A 10,701-nucleotide genomic window follows, 5' to 3' on the forward strand; every position below is an offset into this window, starting at 1 on the left:
AACAGGCGTATTGTGAGAATGTAAACGTGAATGGATGTTAACTGGTAAATCCAGACACAATGTTGAAACACCGTGGGTTAAGCTACTACTAGCTCACCAGCACCCCATATCAGAGCGTTGGTTCAAGTTCCTCCTGCTCCACTTCAGATCAACTTGCTGCTAATGCAGCAGACAACAGGCCAAGTACCTGGGCCCCTGCCATACATGCACAAGACTAGGATGTAGCTTCGGGCCCCTGGCTTTCACCTGGTCCAGACCTGGCTGTTGTAGGCATTTAGACAACGAACCAGAAAAAGGACATACCTTCATTTATTCTTTCTCTCAGTCACCCTGTCTTTAAAATAAGCAAATTAAGTTTATTTGAGAAGGAAAGAAATTGGTAAACCTGAGACAGCCTTAGAAATTTTTACTATTCTTACAATTTTTCATTAAGATTTTCAAATATCACACTTACAAGAGAGAGCACAAGTTCCTTGTTTACCCAAGGAACTAACAGAGTGGTAGACGTTTGAATTTGTGTTAGAAAATGGAAGATGGGATACAGGAAAAGCCGGAGGTGCCAGCAAACACTCTGAGTTAAGGATACAGAACTGAAGGAGTCAAGAAGGCAATGTCTAGAGATCTTTGAAAAGGCAAGAGTCAAAACAAACACCTAAGACATTAAGAGCACTCCCTTTGAAAACAAGCTACATGTTGACAACACAAGGATAACAGAAAGTCAGAATGCCAGGAAGAGACAAACAAAAAATTATTTCTGTAGTCAGCAAACACACGGAGTGTCAGGGACATCGCTTCTTGGCCTTTTGGCTAAGATCAAGCGTGGAGTGTCAGCGACAGTGCCTGCTCCCAGCAGCCCAACAGAAAAGTCTTCTGATACACAGTTACTGGATAGAGTAATCAGACCGGCCTTGGCTCAGGAGCGGGGAGTTATTAACCTGGATTCAGTACTTACTCAGATCCTACCTAACATCTCAAAAGCAATTTCCAAGAGACTCAAACTATTTTTTAAATTATTTTACTGCATCTCGCAATAAAGCTCAAAATTACTTATAAAAAACGCAAAAATAACCAGCCCCCAAACACATAATGATCACAATGTCTGGTACAAAATAAAAATTTCTAGGTAGAATGGACATTTGGCATAGTGGTTAGACACTACTAAGGATGCCGCACATCCATACCAACAGGATGCCTGGATTCAAAGCTGGCTGCACTTCCAAGTTCAGCCTCCTGTTTTGTTAACAAATAATAGCTAAAGTATTTGGGACCCAGACACCTCTGTGGGAGACCTGGAAAAACATCTAGGCTTCTGGTCTCAGCCTGGCCAAGACTTGGCTGTAGCAGGCATCTGGGGAGTTAATCAGAGGATAGGAGATCTGTCCCCTCCCTCTCTCTCATCTACAAACACAAAATAACAATTTAAAATAAAAGTATTTGGCATCCAAAAGGGCATAAACATTTGACCATACTGCAATATGGAGAAAACTCATTCAGTTTAAATACTCAGGCCACAATCCAAACCCACATACCACACAAAAAGTATCTTGATTTGATACCTAGTTCTGGTTCTTGATTCCACCACTCTGTTGATGGGGCTCCTGGAGGGGCAAGAGTGATTGCTCAAGTAGCTGAATTCCTGCCACTAGGGGTAAGACCTGGATTGAGCTCCCAGCTCACAACTTTAGCTTGGGAAAGTCCAGGAAGCAAATCAGTGAATGGAATCAAAACATCGGTCTATCTCTCTCTCTCTCTCAAATTAGTTTATTAAAAGCAACAAGAGACTTCAATTAATAAGAAAATCATGGCGGGCCTTCCTTAGTCAATCCTACCATTTGAAAAGCTAGTTTGTACATTTCACTTTCGTAACAAGAATCTTATGACATAAGTTGAAAAGCCTGAAGTAAGATCTTGAAATTATTAAGTAATATAATCCTATTTTCTGGGTTGACTACACCGCATTTACAGTTCTAAGCAACCCATTTAAATGGAGTCACTAAATAGTAACCACATCATTAAGAGACAAAAGGTAATTTCTCTAAGTATGCATTTATAATCTGAACTGTTCATAATTCTACCTACAGGCTAAACGTGATCACTATAGCTAAATGATTTAATTAACAAGTTAATAGCTTACACTAAAATTGAATACATATTAACTTTCTCTTAAAGTGTCAAATATCACCTGTGAAATTTCTAAAATGCTTTTACTGTTATATATTTGTATTTCTTTTTAAATTATTTCATTTTTAATTGAGAAGCAGATTTGCAGAGAAAAGAGAGAAATATCTTCCATCTGCTGTTTCATTCCCCAAAAGGCCACACTGGCTGGAACTGAGTCAACCTGAAGTCAGGAGGCAGGAGCCTCCTCAGAGTCTCCCACGTGCAGGGTCCCCAGGCTTAGGCCAACCTTCATTACTTTCCCAGGCCATAAGCAGAGAGCTGCATAGAAAGTGAAGCAGCCAGGACCTGAACCAGCACCTTTATGTGATGCTGGCACTTGCAGGTGGAGGACTAGCCAATTAAGCTATCATGCTGGCCTCTACATTTAAAACTAAAACACAGACTGGGGAACCAAAAATGACTTCCTGTAAATGGACAGATATACAGTTAAGTATAGCGCAACAGTTAACAACTGTAGAAATTAGGTGCTCAGTATATGGGAGGATATGCCAGTGACTTCAGCCATCACTCCTGCCCCTCAAGATCCTCCTCAGCAGAAAGCTGGAGTCGGGAGGCAGAGCTGGGCATCACAGTTTCAAAGCCATATTTCTTTGCCCTAGTTTGTTACAGTGTTTCCAGACCTTGTAACTGCTTTCTCCTTTGCCAACTGCTGGAATGTTAGGCTGTAATATGAAGGTAATGGAATGTCCCTGAAAAGTGACAGCCACAAAGAAACAAACCCTTTCTGGATTCTGGTCCTCCATTATTATTATAATTCAGCATGGGAGCACCAGATGTGACCTCAGGCTCATTCGCCGTTGATATCATATACTTGTATAGATCAAATAAACACAACAGATGTGCCCATTTTGAAGTGTAACCCTCTCCTAGTATTTCTTCCTCACCTTAGACACGGGACAGCTCTTCTGCAAATGCTATTTCTGTGATTCCCCAGTAACAAAGTCCCCCTTGGGGTCCTTTCTGTACTTGACCACTTCTACTGCTTTAGTTTTAAACTTTCAGATAACTGGTATACTTGTGACTCCTGCCTGCACTTATTACTGTCAAAGGTAGTCACTGTATTTATGTTTGGACCCGGTGCAGTAGCCTCATGGCTAAAGTCCTCATCTTGCAATGTGCCAGTATCCTATATGGGTGCTGGTTCATATTCTGCTGCTCTGCCTCCCTTTTAGCTCCCTGTTGGTGGCCTGGGAAAGCAGTAGAGAATAGTCCAAGATCTTGGGACCCTGCAGCCACACAGGAGACCAGAAAGATGTTCCTGGCTCCTGGCTTCAGATCGGCTCACCCTAACTGTTGTTGCTACTTGAGAAATGAACCAGCAGATGGAAGATCTTTCTGTCTCTTCTTCTAAATTTGAGCTTCCAACAACAACAACAAAAAAATCTAAAAAACAAAAATGAAAATGCTGGGAAAGGGATGGTGGATTTTTTTTTTTAAGACTTGAAAATAGTTATAATTACTGAGGCCAAATAACAGATCGGAAAAAAATATATATTAACTCTTCATTTTGTGCACATGTGAAATTTGACATTATAAATATATTTTAAAAGAAACGCATTAAAATAGGCCAAAGCATTTGAAAAGAGCTTGTTGGGATGGTTTTCAGATGAAAATGGAGGTCAAGACTGCAGTCAGAGTGTGAATCAAGATGGCAGAATAGGCAAGAACATGTTTAAACAGATGGAGAAACATTAGCCAGCGTGAAGCAGAGAGGGTACATTCTGGAAGATAAGAGGACAGACTGGCGGCGGGGGGGCACCTGGAGAATGACAGACACAGGAAACAGTGGAGACAACGGTGTGCTGTTGCAGTGAGTAACCGCATACCGCAGCAGCATCAGCCAGCAGTGAATCTGAACTGAACCAGCAGCAGGAACTCAACCCGCAACCAGGTAAGGGAGTTTCCTGGGAGCTCAGGAGGTGAACCCAAAGAACTGCCCATCCTGCTGGCTTATTTGATTTGAGCAGACACAGAGCAGCAGATCCCACTGCCTGTGGGAACAGGGTGGATTTCACAGCCCAGTCCCACCACCCTCAGAGCCAATTCGGGTGCCATTTTGTGTAGGGAGACAAAGGCAAAGTGGGACATGACTGTGGATGCACCAAGCTGAGAGTGAATTCATTTCAGGCTCAGTGAATTGCAACAATGTGGCATCCTACAGGTTCCACTCAAAATAGGTCCTGATAGTCCTCAGATATACCTAACAATCAACAGGTTCCAGCAAGGACTAGGTTATTGCTACAGCACCCCCCTTGTTATTTAGGACACCTGGTTTCTCCCTCATCCTGGGACTGCTCAAACCAGAAGTGGGACAAAAGACTGTACAGACAACGGTGTAGCCTCAGCAAGAGATCACAGGAGGTGGAGACTGGTAAGCCAGGAGCTGGGGCTATGGAGACCATGGTGGAAGTCTATCATAAACGCCCAGACTTGGAACTCACTGGAAGGAGTGGCGCAAGTGGCTGCAAATAAAGAACCGAGTGCCAACTGCAATAAGTAAAATCAAATTGTAGATGTGTACGTGACACAGCTTGGAAACCTGCCCTAAGGAAAAGAATCTGCTAACCAATGACCAAGAACAAAAAAAAGAGACAGAGGCACAGTGAATATTACCGAAGACTCCCTTGCAAAAGAGCAAAAGCCTTTGCAAACCCCAGAGTAAACTGAGGAATACATTGAGAAATTAGGGAATACAGAATTCAGAAAACTCATTATAAAACTTATCAACGAGAAGCACATATAGGAGTTCAAGGAATTTAAGGAATATGTCACACAGGAAATAGCAACACTGAAACAAAATCAGGCCAAACTGTTGGAAATGAAGGATGGAATCAAACAAATTAAAAGTACAGTGGAAAGTCTCCAAAAGAGAATAAAGGAAGCAGAAGAAAGAATCTCAGAATTGGAAGATATTTCCTGTCACCAGGAGGAGACAAAAAGCTAGAAGTAGACCTGGGTCAAACTAAAAAAAAGTATTCAAAGATTAAGACACACTATTAAAAGGCCAAGTATAAGAGTTTTGGGAGTTCCAGAAGGTACAGAAAGAGAAGTTGGGTTTAAAAATGTATTTAATGAAACAATAAAGGAAAAATTGCCCAATCTGCAAAAAGAATTGGAAAACAACATCCAGGAGGGGCACAGAACTCCCAACACGGTTGACCAAAAGTGATTTTCACCACAACACATGACAATCAAGCTCTCTTCAATCAAACACAAGGAAAAGATCCTTAAATGTGCACATGAAAAAAAATCAATTGACATATAAAGGAATGCCAATTAAATTCACAGGATACCTCTCACAGGAAACTCTACAGGCCAGAAGAGAGTGGAGCAACGTATTCCAGATTCTAAAAGCAGAAAAAAAAAATGTTGGCCCAGAATAACATACCCAGCAGATTTTCTTTGGCTTTGAAAATGAAATAAAATTCTTCCACAGTAAAGTTAAAAGAATATGCATTTTCCAAACCTGTCCTACAAATGATACTTAAAGATGTTCTCCTGTCAGAGTCGAGGAATAGCACCTACCAAAGCCAATGTGAAGAACATCCCAGAAAAATAACAGCAGACTAAACCAATGAACAACTCATTGCTAAATGACAGGACCAAATTACCACCCATTCATATTAATCCTGAATGTAAATGGTTTAAATTCATCAAACATCATAGATTAGTAGACTGAACTAAAAAAAAACAAAACCCATCTCATTATTGCCTACAGGAGACACATCTCACCAACAAAGATCAGCGGAAACTATATTTCATGGATTTTGATGCTTTTGTTTTAGTTTCATTTCTTCAAAACATTTTCTCATTAAATTCTTCATTGACTCATAGATTATACAGTAGCATTACTGAGTTGTTGGTTTTCTTTTTATTTCTTCAATGACATAGTAGTCATTCAGTAGCATGTTATTTAACCTTATGGTGTTCTAAATTTCTATTTTTCTTCCTGTTAATTCTTTTATGGCTTTTCGTTTAAGGGGATGTATAGTAACTGTGTAATGGAGACTATCATATCCAGATGTGAGAATACAATGCAGTATGCCTCTCTACTTCCAGATCAAAAATGGACTCCTAATGAAACTGTTCAATATATCTTGACAATAAGATATAGGATGCTGCTCTGTCTGCCATTGTCCATGACTGTAATGATGGACTTACAACTGTTAACGACGAACTATACTGCTGTAATAACAGAGGACAACTCAGTGGGGAGGTGATTTGGGGAGGAGGTAAGGGAAATCCCAGGGCCTATATAACTATCATAAAATGATAATAATAATAAAAATTGGGGAAAAATGAAAAAAAAAAAAGATGTCAGTTACTAAAAAAGCATACAAAACATGGAGACAGAAAACCACAGGGCATATTTGAGCCAGCAGTTTGGCCTAAAGTGTGTAATGCAAATGAGTGTCTGTTTGCTGAAAGTTTTCTTTTCTTGTATTATCCAAAAATTACTGGAAGCCATTGTTTTGGGATTAGCTCCTACACCAGGTCCCCACAGATCAGACCAAATAAAAATGGAGTCACTCACACTTTAAGAAAACAAGGAGCTAGACCCCAAAACATATCAACTTACTTCTGAAAACACGAGATTTTAGTCTGATACAGCATAATTTTGGAGTATCCTCCACGCTAACCTTTACAAAAAATAAACTGAAATAATATGAAGTGAAAAGTTGTTTTTCTGGGTGTTTTTTTTCTTTGACATTTTTCTACCAGTTTGTTCTGATACCAAGCACATTGTTAGAATACTGAACTTGTGACTGCTGCTGAAGGACTATCATCTTAGGGGAGAATGGAGAGGCAGGAAGGGAAGCTGGAGCGGGCAAGCCCAAACCTACAGAATGCTATCATGGAAAACAATAACTATTAAACAAACAAATTCACTACCTGAATGTTTTAGGCTTGGAAAGCAGTAACCTCAATTTGGTTCAACAAAGAAAAACAACAAACCCCTGTTTTCCCATTGCTGGAGACTGTTCAGATTCATGAACTACAATTTTAAGAGTTAACTGTCCTCCCTATGGAATTATATAAAACTCAAAATAAAGAAAAAATTAAAAATATAAATAAAAAACAGTCAATCGACCTACAACTAAATTTATTGTCATTTTTCCTTTTGGAATTTTTACTTACATATATAAATTCTTCAAACTCAAATGTTTATTTCACCCCATGCTTTTTTTTTAGACTTTATTTTTAATTTTTATTGGAAAGTCGGACATACATAGAGGAGGAGAGACAGAGAAGAAAATCTTCTGTCCACTGATTCACTCTCCAAGCAGCCACAATGGCCAGAGCTGAGCCAATCCGAAGCCAGGAGCCAGAAGCCTCTTCTGGGTCTCCCTCATGGATGCAGTACCAAGGCTTTGGGCCGTCCTCGACTGCTTTCCCAGGCCACAAGCAGGGAGCTGGATGGGAAGCCGGGCCGCCAGGATTAGATCTGACACCCATATGGGACACTGGCACTTGCAAGGTGAGGACTTTGGCCACTAGGCTACTGCGCTGGGCCCTTTCACCCCCTATTCTTTTATCTGCTCCAGTTCATATGTAAGTTACTGGCCAAGGTCTAACTGTTATCACTCTTCCTCACCTCATAAACCATAAATCCACCCACTACAGATTTTTGTCTGAATTTTTAAAAAATGGAAATAATGGTATGTGTCTTCAGTCTTATATATATATATACTTATATATAAAAATCAGTATATATATGTGTGTATATATATATATATATATATATATAAAATGCTTGTGTCTACATAACAGGTTTTTTCACAACTAGAGCAACCAGCAATTTTCAAGATATCTAGTTGTTACAGGACAAGAGAAAAAGCACTAATTGATTTTCATTACTTAATAACTCAAGTGACTTTCTTTTTGTAAGCTCAAAAGATATCCATCTTGACATATGCATGTAAGCACATAAGGCCAGTGTTTTGGCATCACAAAGCTGCTATCTGCAACAAGGATCCATCTCTGATTCAGCTGCCAGCTAACAGTCTGGGAAAAGCAGGAGAAGGTGGACCAAGTGCTTGGGTCCCTGCCACCCACACGGGAGATCGAGATAAAGTTCCTGGCTCCTGGCTTCATGCTGGCCCAGCCCTGGCCACTGCAGTCATTTGGGGAATAAATCAGCAGATAGAAGATCCATCTCCGCACCTCTAAATATGACTTTCAAATAAATAATAAATCTTTAAAAAAATGTATACTTCAGGAAAGGACCAGTAATCTGTATTACTAACCAAGGCGGTGAGCACGGCTTCCCAAGTAATGTGGATATCTATATTTTCTCCCACATTGAAAGCCTCCTTGAGCCTCTCATCAGTGACACCTCCCTTTTTCTTCAAGAAATTACAAACACCTGAGATCTGATTTACAAAAAGAGTGTGTGCTTAACTGCAAATTAGCGGCAGGCATGCTCAGACGGTAAGGGTTTATGTATCTGTGCCTCCCTGCTATATACTCAAGATGCCAAGAAAGCTACTCTGTCATATTTACTTCTGAATCCCCAGCCTAACAAGTGTCCTAAAACTGTCGCCCTCTGTCACTCTGCCCATTTATTAAATCAGTCTCTATCTAACCAGACTCAGCTCTTTATAACCTCACAAGTTTGAAACCTTGTATCTCATCCACAGTCTTCCTGGAACTGGAGGCTGGTCATGTTTTACTCATAAAAGGATGTTAGAATCCTTTGTACTGCTGTTTGACAGAAAATACTGTAACAGGAAAAATGATGCTCATTTGAAAAACTGAGTTTTGCGGCACTGCTCATTAAGCCCCCTCCTGTGAGTTCAACATCCTATTCAAGTTCCAGGTGTTCCACTTACAATCCCGGAACTCGCTGATGTGTCTGCGAAACCAGTGGAAGATGAAGATGGCCCACATGCTTGGTCTTGTGTTGTATGTGGACACGCGGATGGAATTCCAGTTCTGCTTTCAGCCTGGCCCAGCCTTCACCACTGCGGCTATTTGGGAAGTTTACCAGTTGATGGAGGATCTCCTCTGTCCCTCCCTATCATTCTGCCTTTTAATTAAACAAATTGGAAAAATAAAAAAATTAAAAATTCAACTGAAAGTCACATGTAGTTACAAATGAAGGCTGGTATGCAGAACCAGATATACAAAGGCATATGAATTTCTGAGGCTTTGAAATAGAGGTAACATTTGAAGCAACACAACTCATGGACTGAGTCACTTATGGATTGATATAGATGAACACAGGCAAACCTCAGTTAAGGAATTAGAGGTTAAAAGTGACATGGGACAAACAACAATATATCTGAAGCCAAATGAATAAAGAGATTCAAGGAAGAAAGTCATCCCAGGTATGAAAAATATTATGAACAGATCAGATAGGAAAGCAAGGTCTGTACTTCTTTCCCCAGACACCAAATCATGCAAACCGAAATAGAGAAAAAGACACCACTTAGCACAATAAAGTGAAAAACCTGAAACTTTAATCAGTGTTACCTAAGAAAGGTGTTTCATTTCATCTATGCTAATTAGAGCAACACATCTTGCTGTCAATACCCATGTGAAACAAACTTTAAAGGAAAATATCTCAAAATGTGTTTTATTTTTAACTTTGAGACTGACACGGTCAGTGTTTCCTATGCATTTGCCATTCTTAGAACTGAAGGTTTGATGAAACTTTTTAAGCATCAAAGCGGCTCAGAGTTACAGTTCACAGAAGACAACTAGCTTAAAGTTAGAGTCATGGGTCCTCAATAAGAATTCTTGATTTAAATGTGGACCAGCTGCGCCTGAGCGAGAAGAGGACGCGAATGCCCTCCTCGACGCTGACAGTTCCACGCCCCCTCGCAGTGGGCGCGAGGACGGGACCCGCGAGCTGGCCCTCACCGGTCTGGTAGATCCGCGAACCACCGCTTTTCTGAACCCTTAGCTTTAAAAAAGAAAAAAAAGAAAAGTTCTCCTGCCCACGGGCCAGGAGCTCACCTGCGTCTGCAGAATGGAAGCCGCGCTGTTAAGGGCTGCCTCGGAGGGGACGTCCCAGCAAACTCCTCCACTCCTCACCCCACACTTAGGCCGGGACAGCCCCAGCAGGGCGCGGGGTCCGGGGACGCCGCCGCCTCTCCTCAGGTACCGTCCTCTCGGTGGCTCCTGCCTCGTCGCCTAGCAACCGGAGAAGCTGTCGCCGGTTCCACACGCCAAGTCTCCCCGCCCCTCTCGAGCAGAAATACTTTTTTTTAGAAAGACTATTTCCGGGTCGAGCCGGTTTTACGCAGCGGAAGGTCTCTTTACCTCCCACTTTTGCCCTGGGGGGAGGATAACGTCCCAGGCGCTCGTTTGTGGGGGATGCAGCTGAGGGGTTCTTCTCTCCTCCCTCGAGTTCCACACGCCTTCCCAGCCGCCAATTGCTGGGCGACATCAGATAAGCGTTCTTCCGAACGCAAACCCTCCGCTCGTACCCGTCGTCCAATCACAGCGCCTCGTTCTGGGGGACTATTTTGCAGCCGTTCCAGAGCGCAAGGAGATGGAGGTGAAAAGATATGT

The 10,701-nt window shown here is 41.5% G+C and overlaps 1 protein-coding gene across 4 annotated transcripts in view; it reads right to left on the minus strand.

The window, feature by feature from the left end:
• Window positions 1–10,255, minus strand: part of WDPCP (WD repeat containing planar cell polarity effector) — a 327,334-nt gene extending 317,079 nt beyond the window's left edge. For all 4 annotated transcript variants that reach the window (XM_058667873.1, XM_058667872.1, XM_058667875.1 and 1 more), the window contains exon 1: window positions 10,144–10,255. The gene's annotated coding sequence lies outside the window, so the exon portion shown is untranslated. The remainder of the gene's footprint in view (window positions 1–10,143) is intronic.
• Window positions 10,256–10,701: the final 446 nt, after the last annotated feature.

This window comes from Ochotona princeps, chromosome 8 (assembly GCF_030435755.1).
Source record: "Ochotona princeps isolate mOchPri1 chromosome 8, mOchPri1.hap1, whole genome shotgun sequence".
Taxonomy (NCBI): Eukaryota; Metazoa; Chordata; class Mammalia; order Lagomorpha; family Ochotonidae; genus Ochotona; species Ochotona princeps.